Source organism: Sebastes fasciatus, chromosome 12, assembly GCF_043250625.1.
Source record: "Sebastes fasciatus isolate fSebFas1 chromosome 12, fSebFas1.pri, whole genome shotgun sequence".
NCBI classification, from domain to species: Eukaryota; Metazoa; Chordata; class Actinopteri; order Perciformes; family Sebastidae; genus Sebastes; species Sebastes fasciatus.
Genome location: NC_133806.1, coordinates 22,838,499 through 22,857,010, shown reverse-complemented (window position 1 = coordinate 22,857,010; position 18,512 = coordinate 22,838,499). Strand labels below are relative to the sequence as shown.

The 18,512-nt window shown below is 40.1% G+C and overlaps 1 long non-coding RNA gene across 1 annotated transcript in view; it reads left to right on the top strand.

Moving 5' to 3' along the window:
* Positions 1–8,928: 8,928 nt before the first annotated feature.
* Positions 8,929–18,512, top strand: part of LOC141779406 (uncharacterized) — a 110,684-nt gene continuing 101,100 nt past the window's right edge. Inside the window, exons 1-2 of the long non-coding RNA XR_012596285.1 lie at positions 8,929–9,027; positions 9,686–9,815. This is a non-coding gene — a long non-coding RNA (uncharacterized LOC141779406). The remainder of the gene's footprint in view (positions 9,028–9,685; positions 9,816–18,512) is intronic.

Genomic DNA, 18,512 nt, shown 5'->3' with positions numbered 1-18,512 from the left:
GCTGCCCACCACCGATCAGAATAGAGTGACCCTTCAACCAAGTTGCCCACAGCGTGAACGCAGAGTTACATGTTGTTAATGACCTGTCAAGGTCATGTTCTACTTTGAGCTGTTTCTCCGTGTTTCCATACTTCTCGGGGGGGGGGAATAGCGTTGATACTTCATCACAGTAGGTCACAGCCACACCACCGCTCCCCTCAGTATTGCACAGGGTTACACCTCCCTATCCCTGTCAAGGTAAAAACTTTAACCATTCACATATATGCATGCTGGTGTGTTCACACATGCACCAAACCTAATAATAGCCTAACCTTTATGGCTGGATCAGTTACTGATGTCTTGGGATATTTCATCATGTTGAAGCGAGGTGAAAGATCTCGTTCTCCGACTGCTCTCCCTCTTTTGCTTCTGCTCTCTCTGTGTCTTTCTCCCTCCCGTGTTCCCCCCTCCCCTCCCCCCCCCCCCCCCCCAAAACTGGCCTTTATAAGTGAACTTTTCTTGACCCTCTCGCGCTAATCTGCCACGCTCTGGGGAAGCCGGCGTCAAAATTCAGAGCTTTAATAGAGTCTGGGAGCTAAGGGCTAAAGTAACACAGAGAGTTAAGGGAATAAGAGATGGCTGCTCGTGGCATGGCTAATGCCAGGCTCAGTGAAACGCTCTGAAAGGGCTCTATAGGCTGCCGTCTTTTCATCAACTCGCCTCAAGGTGAAAGAGACCTCGTCATTTTCAGTGTACAATTAAATCAATTTCACTTGAAATTTTTGTGTTAAAGCTGTTTTCATAAACGTTTCTCAGTCTCTTTCAGTGCTGCTCCTTGCTTGGCTTTACTTGTAGTGGACTCCTCATATCTGATGTCTCTCTGTCCTTAATGTAGAATTTGTTAAAACAGTATTGTACAAATGCAAAATAAAAAAAAACTGATGGTTTGGCGACTTGTCCATACTTTTTGGGTCGCACCTGTGCCAATAAAGTCCATCCTAAACAGAGCCAGCGGACTGGAAGCGACGCAGTTCACACCATGTTTGTATTTTCACGCGTCAAAATCAATTTAAACCCCGTGCTTTCACACTCGGCTAGCTGGCGCGTTTTCCAGGTTTTGCAGTGGCTGTTTTAAATAATCAGCAGGGGTTCCTTCTCAAACTTTGCACAACTTTGCCGCAGACGTCTTTCCGCCTCAGAGGGCAAACACATGCGGGAGGTTACACATTTCAGTGGGAAAGTCTGTAATCTCACCTCGTCCTTATACACTTTACGCCACCTTCTTTCCATCTCTTGTTCCCTCTGAGCCGCTCCTTTCATTAGACCCCCACTAGGAGAGTCAGAGCGAGGGACGGCTGAGATGGATGAGGAAGAGGGACAAAGAGAGGAGACAGGAGGGAAAGAGGTACTCAAAGAAAGAAGCTTTTTATCGCTGCTTCCATTTTTTTCCGTCGGTTGATTAAACTACATTTTAAAGACGTGAAAACTCACTCCAATCCCGAGCTTTTCAAATCTTTTTTTTTTCAAAATTGAAAAGCATATTTAGTGATACATATGTGATCATTTGGCACAAGTCATGTTATTTTAGAAGCTTTTCACTATTTTATCTACTGCGGTGCGACCTTGGTCATATCAATCATTGTATTCATCATACAAATAAATATATTAAACAAATCCTAACTGCACTTATAGGCTTCACAAGGTCTTGAAAAGTTGCCTTTTATTGAGTTAAATTTTTATTTCAGAGTATTGTAAGGAGGCAGAAGTCAGTCAATAGACGAGACTGTTGAAACATTACTTTTTCTTCCCCACAAGGAAAAAACTGATTCAGCACAGTTTCATCTTTTGACCTCCGGCATAGTTACCTGAGGAAAACAGATACATGTCTCTAATAGAGAAGTGTATGAATAAACCCTCATGAAACGCTCTCTTTCTTTTCAGCCCATTACGACGGATGCTAAGCTTTTCATTTTTTCCTTCCTTTTTCATACAGTTCCGCTGCCAACGCATTGACGTGTTTGTTTTGCACCACTTGTACATAACCCCTAACATCATATTGTTGCTGTCCCTGAACTCGCAATCTCCCATCAATTGGTCCAGTTAAAAACATCCATTTGTAACCTGTGTTCAATGTCTATGTTTTGTTGTTTTTTTCGCTCTTCACTTTATTGTATGTTTTTGTCTAGCGCTTGTCTATGCTTGAGACAACCTATACTAAATAACTGTATGCCAATGACAGAACGGTGAAATAGAGTAAACACAGCCAGACAAAAAAAAACACACATCTCAAAGATAAGTATGTTTATCAGTGGTATCATACACCAAGAAACCACCATTCATTATGTGTTGTCAATATATTTATGATTTTCAGTAATATACCCTATTTCATTTGTCCATTCATATTCATGATTTCATCTGAATAGAAGAAAGTATGATAGGGACACCAAGATCATGTGCTCGTATCAGTCTCAACCAACATGTCAGCGTCATCTTTTACAGACAAATTGGGCCCATGCTAAGAGACAATTAAAAATGCATTGCATTATGAAAATGCAACTTCCTGTGTGTGAGGCAGGTTTCACATCAGTAATTTCAATTAATCTGGGGAAAAATGGCAAATTAATGCTGCTTAAATTTGTGATGAGATGCTATACTCTTACTTTCCAATTTAGGCTGCACACAGATGTAGGCTTGTATTATTATTATTTTCATCAAGATAATCTCGATCTTTGTGAGATTATTCATCAAAAGGAGGCCTGAAGGTGGAAAGGTTTGGCGTAATAAAAAAAAAAAGTCAAGATGATAAATATGTACGCAGAAGTACAGACCCTCTGTGAGGTCATAAATCATTGGTTTACATTAATTTTTTTCAAGGGTTGGCTGTAACGTTCCAGATTGGACGATGAGAAAGTCTAAATGTTAGTGTAACGCCGGTGCACTCCTTTAAACATTCATGCAAATACAATCTGGAGAGCTTTGTACAGTCTAATTTGCAGCTGAAAAGCTTTTAATTGCGCGTATCAACAAGGTGCTTGTGTGCCCCCGTGTACATGTGTATGTACATGTGTGTAATGTCCTGGTGCACTGCCAGTGACTCAGTCATTAGCATCCTGCCTACGCACACACACACACACACCAAGAGCCAAACACACATCCAAATGCAGACACACACATACGACGCCAGCCAACACCCCAACACACATCCCTTACGCCCCCCCCCTCCACTGAACGCACACATTGTTCCTCCCATTTACACACACATCCTGCAAACACACACACACATACACACACACATAACATCCCATTCAATTTCACACATGTCAGGGGAGACTCCCAACCAGGCAGTCATATTAAACCAGCTCATTATTTATGCAAGGGGAGAGATTGCCAGTCCCCGATTCGCCTCATAAAATGTTAATATATTCATCGGGAAATTGTAGTCTTTTAATCTGCCCCACCAGAAAAACACTTATCTGCCACTACAGCACCATGTTTTACAGTAGCTCGCTCTTTCCCTACACCCTTCTATATCTCTCTGTTTTTCCCTCTCTACCTCTATCTCTCTTTTTTCTCCTCCATGCAAGAGGTAGCTGGTAGAGATCATGTATTACATTTGGGATGCTAATTCCTATTGTCTTCTTCTTATTTTTAATCACCAAAAATGTTAAATTACAGATTCAGCATGTCATTGCTCCAGACTACAATTTTCTCTAAAATGTTTAGCTACTGAGGGAGACACAGTATTTCAGGGATATTTTTGTTTTGGCGAAAACAAAACAAAAAAAAGAGTCTGTTTTTATTATTGTATTACACAATTAATATTGTGTCTGTTTTTGAATTTCATGGGTCTTGAAGGAAAGTAGAGGACACGTGTTAATGTGCAGTGATTCTATTATACTATCAATAGCTAACACCAATGTGTTACTTGTAACAAGTCATTTCATCCACGGTAATGATACTGTATTTTATCTTTATACTGTATTTTGAATATTTTATTGAGGTGAGTTAATTATTCTAGACAAGTTAAGTTCAAGCCGAACCATTGTATATTTTTATCAAAATCAACATATTATTGTTAAATTATCCTCCATGGTTTTTTTTCTTTTTCTTTTTCCTTCCCCATTTTTTGCTCTCCACGGCTGGCAGACAAAAATATCTCCACTCCTCCTGTTTTATTAAAAAAACATTTCTATCACCTAAAATGAAGCAGTGCTAGCTGAAAATTACCTCGGTTGCTATGCAACGGCAGCATCCGCGCAAAGCCCTGTCATTTCCCAAGCCAAACTAATATCCCATAATAACCTCAAATAAGCCTTCCACTGTCTGTGTGTGTGTGTGCGTGTGTGTGTGTGTGAGAGAGAGAGAGAGAGAGAGAGAGAGAAAGAGAATGAGAGTCTGTTTGTCAGTCTGCATGAATATTGTGCTTGTGTGTACAGTTGTGCCTGCATATGTACTGTATGTGTATGTCTGTGGGCATAGCTGCCTTTCTGTCTTGAGGATAACATTGAGCTCATTCCAAAAAAAGAAATCAAAAGCGAGGAACCCAAGGGAAAGTACATTTTAAATTAGTCTATGAATTTATCATCATTAAAGTATTGACGTGACTATTTTTACATGAATATGAATGTTTTAAAGGGACAGTGTGTAGGCTTTGGTGGCATCTAGTGGTTGCAGACTGCAACCGAGTACCCCTCCGCTCACTCCTCCCTTTCCAAGACTGTGGTAACGTGAGCCGTCGATTGAAAAACCGTGGTAACGCTGTCCGCCTCGCTCAGAGGCCATCCTTAACATAATAACGCTAGTTTAGGAGCAACGGAAGTCAGACGGTGGCTGGCGGTACCACGGATTCACAAGTGTGTACGAGAACTACGGTGGCCTTCAGATAGCATAAAAACACGAAAGGCTCTCTCTAGAGCCAGTGTTTGGTTTGTCCATTCTGTGCTGTAGAAACATGGCGGACTCCATGAAGACGACTCAGTTATGTGTATTATATTCCATTTCTGCTAATAACTCCCCCTAAATGTAACACACTGTTCCTTTAATGTACTCAGAAGAAAAGTCATTATCAGTGGAAAAAGTGTTTTACGAGTGATCTCCAGGATGTGTAGAGCAAAAACACTGAGGCTTGGCACAAAAGAAAATATCTCATTGCTATTGCTTATGACTGAATTACAAACTTACTTATGTCCAAGTTAGTTTTTATAGCATGATGTCTTGCTGTGAGGAAAAGAGCAATGCAACAACTACATCAATCAACACGAACAATAACACTGTGACTTTTGTGTCAACTGATCTGGGAGCTGCTGATACGTCGCTTAGTATGAAGACATCCTGACACCAGTGTGGGCGGGCCATCAGTATCTGACTGCAGCACGGTAGCCTCGCCGAAATTTATCACAAAGTGTTGAGTGCGATGACAAGTTGTTGCATGTGTGCCATTTGCAGGATGATGGCTGGTGCTGGTGCTCGTGCAATCCACTCCACAAAATGGTGTAGTGAAATGAACTCAGGAATGAAGGTCATTTCAAAGTCCGTTGAGATATTAGAAAACTTAACAGGGGAATGAAAGACGGCTTCACCTCTCACCTTAAAGGTGCAACGTGTAATACCCGGCCATCCGCTCAAAAGAAATAGGGGGCAGCATTTCACCTCTACTACTGAGCCCATACAATCTAAAAAAATCAACTACTAACTATCAGCAGGGCAATAATAGATACAATTCAGCCAAACTGTTGAAACTATGAGATCAAATCAAAATAAAACTGCTATCTTATAATCTTCACATGAGGCGTTGGCCAATGGTTTAAATTAGCCATCTTTGTATTAACTGTGACACTAACCGGGGGCTGTATGGTCCGTGTAACGTTACGTTTTAATAGTTTGTTTATTGGCTTGGGTCTGGGGTGGCAGAGACAAGGGAACGACTTGTGTTTTTGATTCGTCCTCCCCGCCGACGAGTGACTGGCTCGGAACCAGACGCTCTAAACTGTGTAACGTCAGCAACCGAAAGTTGGTTGATCCGGTGGGGAGTCGGGGCTAGGGATGTCATGAGAACCGATACTTCGGTACCAAGTCGGTACCAAAATTAAAAAAATGTGACGGTACTCGTTTTCTTTAGTACCAAAGGTACCGAACGATGCCTGTATTGGTCATTTGATACCGGAGCGGAGGTAGGTCACTGGAGATGCGATTCTTCCGGATCTAATGGGGGCAGTATACGCTTACAAGTGTTCTCATCTGCCGTGAAATGAAGGAAGAAGAAGAACGCCGTAACAGCACGGAAAAAAACAACAACACGAGACGTGAAAGATGGCAGCTGCTGCAGGGCTACCTCCTCCTCAACGCGTTGAGAAAACAAATAGCAAGAGTCGGGTATGGAAGTACTTTGCGTTCAAGGCGGATTTACAAGGATTAAAAATAGATTCACAAAAACCAGTATGCGGTGCAGTAACGGTGCCGTCGTACTTTTCGTTCCAAAGGAGGAAATACTTCCAATTTAGCAAAGCACCTCAAAAACAGACATCCAGACAATATTATTTGATTTAAATACTTGAGGGCTACATGCCTCTGTTCTGTTTTGCAATGTTAATAGACGTTTCTTTTTATTTATTACTTAAAGGCTACATGCCTCAATGTTTTAATAAAGGAGTGCGTGTTGAATTATATGGGATTTATTTATTTATTTATTTATTTTTTACCGTGGTATCGAATTGGTATGGAGAATTGTGTAAATTCACTGGTATTGGTATCGACTATTAGATTTCTGGTACCGTGACATCCCTAGTCGGGGCAGCAGTCCCACGGGATCAGAGCCCCCGTTTTTGGGATTTGCTCTGGCTGAAATCGAGCAAACAAACTATAAAATGCACACGGACCATGGATGTATTAATGACAAGCCCTCTGGGCAGCTCTTCGTTCTCTGGACTGAGGGCAGACTGGCGCTACAGTGACTCACTATTGCCTCTCGAGGAACAAGTGGTATTACAAGACACGATCACAATACATAGACGTCTTTGACGTAACATCAACAATGTAACCTCTCCACATTCGGTTGATAATGTGAGTTCATTTTTTAATGTTTTAAACAAAAATTCTGGCCATATCTTACACATTGCACCTTTAAAGCCACTACTTCAGTGCCCTTTAGCAAGCCATTTGATTGTCAATTTGTATAACTTTACCCTATTTCTATTAAATGTACTGATTAAAGCTAATTATCAACTTAAAAACCAAACCGCACATACATCTTTTGCAATCCAGTCCAAGTGAGCTGCAATAATAATGATTATTATGTCAAATTTCATTGAAACTGCTTTAGAGAGCTTAAATGTTTAAATGTGGGTATATTTTCTAATGTTTTGTTATTTTGCATTATAATGTGAGGCTTTTCTGTCATTGAACATAATGACACATTGAGTACATAATGCCTATGCCCTATTTTTACTTTTAAGTCAACTACTCAGGTCACATTCTGTGGAAACCCAGCATTCCAAAGCTTGTGTGTATTTTGAAAAGCATTAAGCAATCAAAATCATTTCCATGCATGAAAAACGCTTGCACCATACTGTGCATTTTTCTTGCGCCACATGTTATGTCCTGCCTGGACTAAATGTATGGATTTTTATGTGTGAAATCACATTTAAACACATGGCCATGTTAGATAGGCATATAAACCTGTTCCATCTTCTCTGCAGAAATAAATGAACCCACAGTGTAGGTCAAAGACAAGTTATGGTTTACAAGAAACCTCTATTCCTTCATTCAGCATGTGTAGCGTGGGTTAATAATATATTTGTCCAGTGCATATTCGAATCCTATATTTCTCCTTCAGTGAGAAAAAAAAGGGTGCACTGAAATGCTTCTGGTTTAGCTTCTTTCAAAGGAAATGTCTGACCCTAAAAATGTTGCACAGAACATTTTCAAATAGAAATGATGTCTTTTGATGTTCTGCATTATCTGCTTTATAATTAATGTAAACGACTTTGTACTGGAAGCAGTGCATTCAAAAGACTGCGTTGACAACACCACTCCCAAGGGCAGAGTTCATTCTGACATAAAGAACAGACAAAATTAGGCATAGTTGAGAAAGGAAATATATTAAAATTATCACTTAAGGCTAGTCATTTCTATACTTTAAATTACAAGTCGCCTTAAGAGCATATCAAAGCACTTTCTTGTCTGTATGTGCAGGAGTTTGTACAGGATTTATCAGAAAAAAGGGAAAGAATTGGTACATCACACTCCCTGCACTTCCAGGTGGTAGTCTTGGGGTATGGGGTATGACACATGCGCAGTGTAACTGAAGCTGCGGTCGTGCGTTGTGATTGGCTCAATTATGGCGAGTGCAGGCAAGATTACCAACATGTACATGGGGTACATGTGTTGTACCCCAAAAATATGACGTGTTGATGACGCGTGACCCAGCCTCTTTCAATAGGCCTTGGTGGTACACTGCTTCACCTGCTTGGACTATACCTGCGGTGCACACAGGTCCTGCATCCAAAGGAGGCCCTAATTATGTATTCAGGGCCATGAAGCTCCTTTAATTCTGATGTCACTTCTTGCCCATTTGTGTGTCAAGAAGTCAAATAAATCTATTTATGTTTTATTTATTTGTTTCTATAATAATAATTAGAAGAAGAGCTATTATTATATTATTATTATTATTATTATTATTATTATTATTATTATTATTATTATTATTATTATTATTACCTTGCATTTTTCTTCTTTTAAAATTTAATCTAACTTAATTTAATTTTCATAGACTGAAGTAAACGAGATCCTGTTGTACATACTCCAGTTGTGTAGGTGGCGGTATATGCACCTAAAAGTTGGTGTTGAACTCCGCCAAAAAATGCATAGAAGAAGAAGTAGAAGCAGCATGGAGGAGATGTCCAAAAGTCGTGCGTTGCGATTGGCTCAATCTCGGCGAGTGCAGGTGAGATTCTACTGCGCATGTGCAAAACCCCCGGAGCTATGACGCGTGGATGACGTATGACACAACCTCCTTTCCATAGGCCCTGACGGGAATACACCTGGCGCTCGGTAGGTCTCAGCTAACGGCTAACTAATGATAACAACAACAACTCTTTCAACACGGATAAGTGGATAAATAACCACAGAAGACATTCATTGGTGGATGTATCAGTTTTATAAAATCTCTATAAAAACTGTTAATTGTTCCATGCTGGATTATAGAGCTTCTTCTGAGAGGGATATACGACCGCACCTGAGTCGTTTAGGACAAAGTGGAACAATGTGGGTTTTAGAAAGCTGCTTGCTGTTGTGTGTGTAAGCACAGACTTTCTTACACAATATATGTGTCACTTTTTACTCATATTAGACACTGGAGGAGGACACAAGTTTCACACACCAATACTGAACAATTGAAGGCAGAAAAACAGCCACTGTAGCAAAGTCACTACAATAAAATCTTTAAATGGCTTCACCATTAATTAACACTTAAAGGTTTTATGTTTAATACAAATTAAATTGCAATTAATTGTGAATGCTCTCAACGCCTGTACACTTTACTGTTTGTTTTCTATTGATAAAGACTGAAAGTGATTAAACTGGTGTAATATATATCTACAAGTCAGTTTTGTAAAAAAAACTTAACTTCTTTGAAGTAAGTGTTTTAGCAAATCTGAACTGTTCTAAAAGTGTCTAAAGCTTTTACTTTTGCATTGTTTTCTGTTCCTAGCGAAAGCCTCCGAATACACAAGAAAACCATACTGGAATATGTCAGCCTGCTTTTGCCAATACCTCTGATCCAAGTGTTTCCAAAGAAGTGACAACAACATCAAGCCAACAAGAATGACTGCACTGTACAGGTAAGAGTCTACATTCTGCCTTTCCTGTTTGAATCAAACCATGTACAATTGACATAAAAAAAAAAAATTGGCTTTGAAAAGTCTTAGTGATTTAAGTCCAAGTTGCACTTTGAGTACAAACTTCAGTCTAAACTTTCTTCAAAGAAACAACGTTGGCCCTGACAGCATGTAACAGCCTGACCTTCTGTACTTTCCAAATATCAAAAGACTCATTTCAACACCCATTCATTCACTTTCACACATTAATATAACACATTCCCTGGTACAATAGGCCAACATACAAACACACGCAGATGGCAGGCGCTGGGACCAATCCAATGCGTGTGTGTGTGTGTGTGTGTGTGAGTGTGTGTTAGTGTGTGACTGTGGCTGTAGGAGGTTGACAGGCAGTGTGTCTGTGATTGTATGTCCAGTCCAATTCCGTCTACGCTTGCCTATGTGGTGGGAAGCATAATAGCTGAGCAAAAAACATATATGTGTGGGGTGCCCGGGACTTTGTGAGTGTATTTTAAGTGTGTGTGTTTAAACAGGGCAACGCATGCAAACATGTGTATTTATGTGTTTAAGTGTAAGAACGTCTGTGTGCAAAGGCAGAGACAGATACAGAAACAGGCTTTACTCGGTTACTCAGTATTTCTGGCACGCTGATAAAGCTCTTGAAGCCATCAGAGTGAATAATATCCAACAGACCGGGGAGGCCTGCTTAGATTCTCCAGCCAGCCCTCTCTGGTTTGATAAGATTGTGTTAGCCACCACCTCGCACCGCCTCAGACTTCAAACAGTTACATATTGCTCTGGAAATGGTCGCGGGGAGCACGTCAGGCAGATAAATTCATTTCTGATCTTACATCTCGCTCAATGTATTTATAGTACCGCCAGCCAGCTAGGCAGGAAGCGGGGATGAAGGAGGGTAAGAGGGACAGCTGGAGTGAAATAAGAGAGATGGAAAGATGGAGAGTGAGATGTATGAAGGAAAGAGGAGTAGTTTCACTCATGAAAGCTCTCCACTCTCCTCCTCCTCCGTTCTAATCCTAGTTTTCCTCCTGGTCATTCCATCCTCTCACCCCCCCTCCCATCATCTCAAGTCATAGCTGAGCACACAGAGACTTTGGTCACAGCAACATGCAAAAGAATAGAATTATAGCAGGATAGCATCTCCATAGTTTACTTCATGGTACCATTTTGCCGCACCTGTTTTTTTTTTTTTTTGCTGCTTTCTGTGTAATTTTAGCCTCATCAGCCAGATGAGTCTTGCAGATTGATCACGCTGCTCAACACATCTGGCCCCGCTCCCCCCCGATAGAGGGCCTTTTATAGGAGAAGATTATGTTTCTGTTTTTACTACCAGACTGCTAGCTCTGTTAAAGTAAGGCACAGCGGGAGAACCAGATACACATATTTGTGTCTCAACTGGTTGAACTCAAGGAAAATCAAATCTCCTGATGTGCAAAACAGTGTATTACCATTTCTCATATATATTTATGGAAGTTGCCGTATTTTTTTCATTTGCCTGAAAATCTTGATAGCTTTGTGATTAATTGCAGATGTGCTCATGTACAATTGATCATGAAAATGTAAATGAAATGACTGTGGATGGCGCTCAAAGCTCCGCAAATGGTAAATAAACTCTCACGCTTAGTTACATAATATTGCTAGTTAGTTAGCCAGCTTTGTGGCACATTGTGTCCATATCATTACGTTACGTGATGTCATTGCTTTGAACATGTAAATAACACCAGGAAGCAACGGCCCTGAGTAGAGCTGTAGCAGTGAAGACATTTCCCCTGTGGTGATGATGATTGGCTCAGCAATATGCTGTAATAATGCCTTTTTTTTTACAAATGACTTAATTTATTTTGATTATAGTGCTATATATATAGCTTTATTGTTAGGCTATTAGGTATATCGTTTTTTTTTAAATGACAAAGATGACTTTTAACACTAATTAAATACTTTTTATATATCATTTTTTAATGCAGAACACAGAAAGGCAACGAGGTGCAGCGTTTCTTTCAGCTGAGACGCTTTGGTTGCATGTGGTTGCTATGATATGGAATATCCGCATAAGTAAAAATGTTTTTCCTCCATTGTTTGTTGTTCAGCACTTGTAACCTACGTGTAGGATGTGACGGTTGGCCTTTGTGGTATTTGTTCCGCCCCTTTTCCATTGTGACCGGACGGCTGGGTAAAAAGTGACAGTGACGAGCGCAGCATTTTACGTTTAAGTTGAACATTTTGCAACTCTCGGCAACCTGAAAAAAACACCACAAGTGCAGCGTTCGGCGCAGAATAGACGTTCAGCACCTCATCACGCTGCTGGCGTTTGTAGCATAGTGTAAATACGCTGCGCTCCCATTGCAAAGAATTTCAAAAAAGAAAAAAAACGTGAACATAGCGGTTGTGGCGTTTTCTTGCCATCCGCTGCGGTTGGCTTGCCAATAGTGGGGTATTGCTATATTGCAATATTGCAATATTTGTGACAGCCCTACCACTGAGTGAAATCAAGAGGAGGGACCAAAGCAGTTTCTCACAGTGTAATCAACACATAAGTCTTGTCTGGTTCATGAGAGAAACATTTACTGAACAATTGAGCCACATTAGTACTTTCCATTAGTACTTTAATTTAAAAAAAATGTACTGTTCTCTGTAGATACCTGCAGTATTATAATGCAAGCATCTTCATAAAATGAACCACATTTTTTTTTAAAATTTCAGCCTGTATCATGATTCAGTCCTGTTTTCCAAATGTAGACGTCCGTGCACTTTGTTTTTTGTTTAAACACTGACGTCTCCTGATACTTGTAGTTTTTACAACATCTGAAAAAAGAAAGAATCTCATCCTCTCTGCTCCAACATATTTTAACAAGGTCACAGTATCGGCGAGAGAGGAAACAGAGGAAAAAAAACAGTCATTGACAGCATGCCTCACAGCTGTGTATGTGTGTGTTTGTGCAGAGAGACACCTCATCAGGTGGTTGCGGTGTTCTCACAGTGCTCTGCGCTGACACCCCTGCTAACTTCCTGCCTCTAAGTATTTTTAGTCCCGCTGTCTCACCACTGCTGTCTCGATTATGTGCACACACATGTCCCTATCTCTTATATTTAGACAAAACAACATCATTTCAACCTCTCCAAGCCTCTCAGGCACGGACATTAATTGTGTCTGTCTTTCACATTCTTGGTATGACCCTTGAAAAAAGCCTTTTACCAAATGGGAAAGCCCTGCACTCTCTCTTTCTTTCTCTCTCAGCTGCGGATGCGTGATGACATTTTTATGATCATTATTCTTCCACCTCCAGGCTGACATCAGAGGTAATCAGCAAGGGGACAGTGGTTGAGCGTGAGATTGCGTGCACCGCGTGTGAATGTACGTACTGTAAGTGAGAAGAGAGAGAGAGAGATAACATAACGGGCCTTTTATTCTGAGTTAAAATCCAGCTTGTTGAGTTGTGTGTTGCTTTAAACTTTATAGTGGTCCTTTATGTGCAGAGAAAGGTTTATTAAACTGGGACCGTGGGACTGAGTATGTGAAATGCAGATGTTTTCCTGGATTCCTCAATAGCAGACAGGTCTGTCTTTTAAGATGTGCAGCTTTCGACAGTGGTGATTGTACTGTATTTGCACTGGAATTAAGATTAGACAATTAGAAACTTGGGCAAAATGTGACACTGTATTACTGTAATCTCTTTTAGGAGAAAACACCTTCCTATAAAGGTCAGAGGGCAGACTCAGGCACAGAAAAGCAACATCTCAGATAAAAAGATATATTTATTTATGTTAACAAATGAAAAAGCAATCACTGTATTTCTTAAGATAAACTTAATGTGTTCCTTAGTATTGCAGAGTAACTGAGCCGCTTCAAAAGTGATGACATCTCTCATCCAAAGCCAGTTTAAACCATTTTTAACTACATTGGTGAAGAGCAAAATGTACAGCAACCACTCTCTCTTGATCAGGGCTGCAACTAACGATTATTTTCATCGTCTACTACTCTGTTGATTATTTTCTCGATTATTGGATTAGTTGTTTGGTTTATAAAATGTCAGAAAATGGTGAAAAATGTTGATCGGTGTTTCCCAAAAGCCAGAGATGACGTCCTCAAATTGTCCCCAACTCAAAGATATTCAGTTTACTGTCATAGAGGAGAAAATAAACCAGAAAATATTCACATTTAAGAAGCTGGAATAAGAGAATTTTCACTGTTTTTTTTTCTTTAAAAAATTAACTCAAACCGATTAAACGATTATCAAAATAGTGGGCAATTAATTTAATAGTTGACAACAAATCGGTGAATGCTTTTGAAAAGCTTTTGAAATGACAACAGCATAGCTTAAATATCTTTCATTGACAGTCAACAAGAAGATGCAGCGCTTTATACAGACCAAAAACCGTAATAGGGGCACCAAAAGATCACTGATTTGCATGTGCCATCAGCTGGAGCATAAAGCAGATCCCAATTCCTGTACAATTACCAAATTTCTGGTATCTACCACGCTGTATGGCCTAATCATTTATCAACTAGTGTGATGAACCACTGTCTCTATCAGATGTGCTGGGAAAGACGGCGCTTGCAGCTGCAGTCACAGAGGGAGAACAAGCACAGAGAGTGTGTGACACGCTGACAGCTTCCAGGACAGACAGTGACAGTTACGTCTGCGCATTACAGCTGCAAACTCTCACTTGCTCCGTAGCGATGGCACCTTGACCTTTTCAACATTGGATGTTATCCCTGCAGTGCAGGTGACAACGCAAGTCAGGTGACAAGTCAGGCAGGCAGCCCACTATATAGGTCTAATGATGGAATTAATGAACGCTTTATTAAGGTGAGCTGCAGTGCTGACAGCGAGAGAAAAGACAGACAGCGAGCATATGCTGAGAAAAAGTAGCACTGCTTCTAATGAACTCTTTTGACTTTGTTAATGAACCTGTGTTCAAATGCAGTTAGCCCACGCAGTCAGCACTTTTGGTTTAATACTACTACCTTGTTACTGTGGTAGTGTGGTTCAAAAGCTCTTCAAAAAGAGACTTAACAGATAGAAATAGATGTATGGAAAAAACGTATGAATGAATACATAACTGAAGTAGATAGATAAATTATCAAGGGAGCACTTTGTGAACACATACCTCCACGAAGGCTGCATTAATTGCAGCACCTATTATAGAGGTAAATAGTATCATATTTTGCCGGATTGACTTAAATTGATATGAATATGTAATCTAAATGTGGTTGCAACTGCACAGGAGTACTGATGGAATTGTGTTTTTGAATTAAAAAATGGTGGAAAAAAGAATTAATCCACCAAAAAAAGTAGCCTCTAAGCCTCTCAAATTACCAGTTTTAAGCAAAAGCCTGAAGTGCTTCATAACTGGCTAGATGGTGGCACTGTGTGCACCAGAAAGCAACCCATATTTGACTCATGGCTTAGTATTTCATCAAAGTTTATTGATATCTTTAATGTTGTGTTTGAGAAATCCTGCTAACTAAGAGACATATGCCCACTTTATGATAATCACATGCAGTTTGGGGCAAGTCATAGTCAAGTCAGCACACTGAAACACTGACAGCTGTTGTTGCCTGTTGGGCTGCAGTTTGCCATGTTATGATTTGAGCATATTTGTTATGCTAAATGCAGTACCTCTGAGGGTTTCTGGACAATATTTGTCATTGTTTTGTGTTGTTAATTGATTTCCAATAATAAATATATACATACATTTGCATATTTGCCTACTCCCATGTTGATAAGAGTGTTAAATACTTGACAAATCTCCCTTTAAGGTACATTTAGAACGGACACAAAATGTGTAATTCATTTGCGATTAACCGCGATTACATGTTTTAATTGATTGACAGCCCTAATGAATATATTTTTTAGATAGATGTAAGATATTTGTACTTACTGGGGATGGAATTGTTCATATCACATCTGGCATGGAAAATATTTTCATTAAGTTTTGCTGGTGGCTCACAGAGTGAGAATAGGGGGAAATAAACCAAAACAAACCTCTGGGTGAAACTCTTTTCTTGTCTCACTGTCCGGATTGTTTGTTTCTTTCTCTCTCACTGAGCTCAGTTTGGCAATTAAAGATCTTATTTTAGCTTTTTTTGTCAATGGCCACTTGATTCTTAACCACTCGGTGCAAACATTTGAAATTACAGCCGACTTAAACTTCACTATCGAACTGATGGACATATAGTTTATCCCTGGCATTAAGGTATCTCCCATGCAAACAATACCTGCACACAATACTATGAGTTGGTCTCCACGTTTGTCGCGTTGTCTTCTCTCTGGTGTCTAGGTCACCATTCAGTAGATGCTGTCTGTTTGAGTGGGATATATCCACAGATGAGCAACGGAATTGATATGTAAATATTAAAAAGAGATGGACAGGGTGTCGTATGACAGGATGGAGAGGGGAGGAGGTGGTAAGAGGGTTGAGGAAGGCCTGCAGAGGTTGTTAATCAGTTAGTGTCAGTGGGAGATATGGGGGTTGGGAAGCAGGTAATGGGTGCATGTGAGGGATCGCACTAGTGATGTGGATGAGTTAGAAAGGCAGATGCAAAAAGACAGGGGGTCGTGTTATCAGGCTGTACTGCATCATCATGGGGTAGCATGTAACAACACTTTGTCCTGACTTGTGTGTTTAGCCTCTGACCGACTGAAAGTGACTCGCGTAAAGAGACCTGTTGTCTCCTCTTCTAACTGCAGAATACTTGACTTGCCTCTCCCTGAAAAAATAATGATGGGATGTTCTAAAATGTCTCATTGGAAACATAAAATCATTTTGCTGGACATTACTTCTCTGCCAATGCTAACTGTTCCTCCGCTACTACAGCCGATGGACTAAAGCGGGGTTTACGCTCACCGTAGTGTCTATGGCGCAAGGGTGCGCAAGCCATAAATGACATCATCACGTATTGTGCATAAAGTGCAAAGGCTCCGCAAGCTGTCGCAGCGCTTCGCTATGCACCTCTAAATTTTTGTAACCAGGCGCCCGCTGGGCTCGCGGGGAGCTTTGACTGCCACAATAGGATAAAAGCAAATCACTGAAATTAAGAAGTAACATAATGAAATAGAAAGACGGCTAATTTTGTTTGAGCAAAATTATTTATTTTGTTTCTCGCCTTAAATGTTTACAGAATTATCTTGTAGTGCACAGTTTAGCTGTAAAATGAGAAAGTTTGAAATGTGGTGAAGGAACGGCAAGTTCCGGTCACATGACTGGAAATAGGCGTTCCGTCACCAGATTTTTTAAAGCCTGAGAACGGAGCCATGATGAGGTGCAGAAGTCTAGTTATCTCTCAGAACACTTGAATTACAATATGCTGAAAGATTATTATGGAATTTTTGCCCAATGATGCCAAAAACATATACTGCCTACTGCTACTTTAATAAACCAGAATGTATTCCTTTCCTCCCTCTTAGTTTATACTATCATTCTCTCCACCTGCTTGTCATCCCACACCCTTTTCATTCAGGAGAGATTCCATATAAGAGCTACTGGATCACGGATCTCATGGATATGAGATGCAGCATTTAATCATACTGATGTTAAAGAGATTATCTATAGAGAGCCGTGTCTATCTATCTCTGTGTTATCTAACACCACCCCACTTAGCATGCTGATAGCGCACAAAAGGATTTGATTAATATCGGAACTGACATCCGTACACTAAGAAACCGGATGTTGGAATATTGTATGTACGCAGTATGTATGCAAATCTATATTTGCATACATACTGCAGGTCATCCTGGAGAATGGGGGCAGAGGAAGAAGATTGATTAGAAAAATAAGCCTTAAGTGCTGTTCTGAGACCGTAAAAGTTGGGTTATGTGCTGTTCTCCAACCTGCGCTTTTACCTCACAAATGCCATTTATGTCCGTCTTTGTCAGGAAATGGAGAATTTGTGACTCATCATCTTATAACCATGGATAATGGTTTCATACAGCACTCTTGTTACTAATGTAGCTCCATTCACTTTTGTTTTGTGAAGGTTTTTCCATGATTACATAAGAAAAATAGTCCTCGAATCTTTTAAGAGGTGTGTACTACAACATGGAAGTGGGCAAATATGCTTGCTTTATGAAAACTTAGGTATATATTTATTATTAGAAATCCTTGAACAACACAAAACAATGACCAATATTGTCCAGAAAACCCTCACAGGTACTGCATTTAGCATAAAAGAAATATGCTCAAATCACAACATGGCAAACTCGAGCCCAACAGGTAACAACAGCAGTCAGTGTGCTGACTTGACTATGACTTGCCCCAAACTGCATGTGATTGTAAAGAGGAGACTCGTAGGTCCATATAGAAACACATATTTATTCAGATATTTTGAGGTCAGAGGTCAAGGGACTCCTTTGAAAATGGCCATGCCAGTTTTTTCCTCGCCAAAATTAAGCGTAAGTTTGGAGCGTTATTTAACCACATGGATTCATTAGGTTTTCTAGTTTCATATGATACCAGTATCTTCACTCTAGCTTTAAAACTGAGCCCGCTACAACCTAAAAACTATAAGTTGTGTTAATGCGTTGAAGAAATTTGTTGCGTTAAAACGAATTTGCATTTACCCGTTTTTATGGCGTTAACTTTGACAGCCCTAGATGAAACAGATGAAAGCATACGTTCTTCTGTCATTATTATATCCCGTCTGATGCAAAATATCACACAGTGGGAACATAGAGAGGAGAG